The following is a 1,669-nucleotide window of genomic DNA, read 5'->3' as shown; positions in this document are numbered from 1 at the left end:
GGGGTCCCCCGGGGCCCGGGGAGGCTCTCCTCTGCCTGGCTAGGGTTCAGAAGCTGGGACCGGGTCCGGGGCTTGAGATCCGTTCGACAGGCCCTGGGGTGCGAGAGCCCCCCATCCTGCAAGCCAGTCGAGGGTCTGGTCAGCCATCATAGGGTCCGGGCGCTGGTTACGGGGGTCCATCAGGGCCCGGGGAGGCTCTCCCCAGCCTGGCTAGGGTTCTGAAGCTGGGTCCGGGCCTGGGGCTTGAGCTCTATCCGGCAGGCCCCAGGGTGTGGGAGCCCCGTCCTGCAAGCCATCATAGGGTCCGGGCAGCCATCATAGGGTTCGGGCGCTGGTTACGGGGGTCCATCAGGGCCCGGGGAGGCTCTCCCCAGCCTGGCTATGGTTCTGAAGCTGGGACCGGGCCTGGGGCTTGAGCTCCATCCGGCAGGCCCCGGGGTGTGGGAGCCCCCGTCCTGCAAGCCATCAGAGGGTCCGGGCGCTGGTTACGGGGGTCCATCAAGGCCCAGGGAGGCTCTCCCCAGCCTGGCTAGGGTTCTGAAGCTGGGTTCGGGCCTGGGGCTTGAGCTCCATCCAGCAGGCCCCGGGGTGCGGGATCCCCACATCCTGCAAGCCAGCCGATGGTCCAGGGATCCCATCGGGGCCCGGGAAGGCTCCCCCAGGCCTGGCTAGGGTTCGGAAGCTGTGACCGGGACCGGGCCCGGGGCTTGTGCTCCGTCCCAGTTTGCGGGAGCCCCCCGTCCTGCAAGCCAGTCGAGGGTCTGAGTGCTGGGGATGGGGGTCCACCAGTGAGGATCTCCCCGGCCTGGCTAGGGTTCGGAAGCTAGGACCGGGCCCGGGGCTTGTGCTTTGTCTGGCAGTCCCTGGGGTGCGGGAGCCTCCTGTCCTGAAGCCAGCCGAGGGTGCGGGCGCTGGGGATGGGGGTCCACCGGGGCCCGGGGAGGCTCTTCCCGGCCTGGCTAGGGTTCGGAAGCTGGGACCGGGGCCGGGGCTCGTGCTGCGTCCCAGTCTGCAGGAGCCCCCCGTCCTGGAAGCCAGCCGAGGGTCCGGGCGCTGGGGACAGGGTGGTCCACCGGGGCCCGGGGAGGCTCTTCCTGGCCTGGATAGGGTTCTGAAGCTGGGACCGGGCCCGGGGCTCGTGATGCGTCCCAGGGTCCCAGGCTGCAGGAGCCCCCTGTCCTCGAAGCCAGCTGAGGGTCCAGGTGCTGGTGACGGGGGTCCACCGGGGCCCGGGGAGGCTCTACCCGGCCTGGCTAGGTTTCGGAAGCTGGGACCGGGCCCGGGACTCATGCTCCGTCCGGCAGGCCCCGGGGTGCGGGAGCCCCCGTCCTACAAGCCAGCCGAGGGTCCGGGCGCCGGGGAAGGGTGTCCACCGGGGCCCGGGCAGGCTCTCTCCGGTCTGGCTAGGGTTCGGAAGCTGGGACCAGGCACGGGGCTCGTGCTCTGTCCGACGGGCCCCGGGGTGCAGGAGCCCCACGTCCTGCAAGCCAGCCGAGGGTCCGGGCGCTGGGGAAGGGTGTCCACCGGGGCCCGGGCAAGCTCTTCCCGGCCTGGCTAGGGTTCGGAAGCTGGGACTGGGCCCAGGGCTCGTGCTCCGTCCGGCGGGCCCCGGGGAGCGGGAGCCCCCCGTCCTGCAAGCCAGCCGAGGGTCTGGGTGCTGGGGACAGGG

This window comes from Triturus cristatus, chromosome 4_2 (genome assembly GCF_964204655.1).
Source record: "Triturus cristatus chromosome 4_2, aTriCri1.1, whole genome shotgun sequence".
Classification (NCBI taxonomy): Eukaryota; Metazoa; Chordata; class Amphibia; order Caudata; family Salamandridae; genus Triturus; species Triturus cristatus.
The sequence above is the reverse complement of the archived record's forward strand: the minus strand, read 5'-3'. Positions refer to the sequence as shown.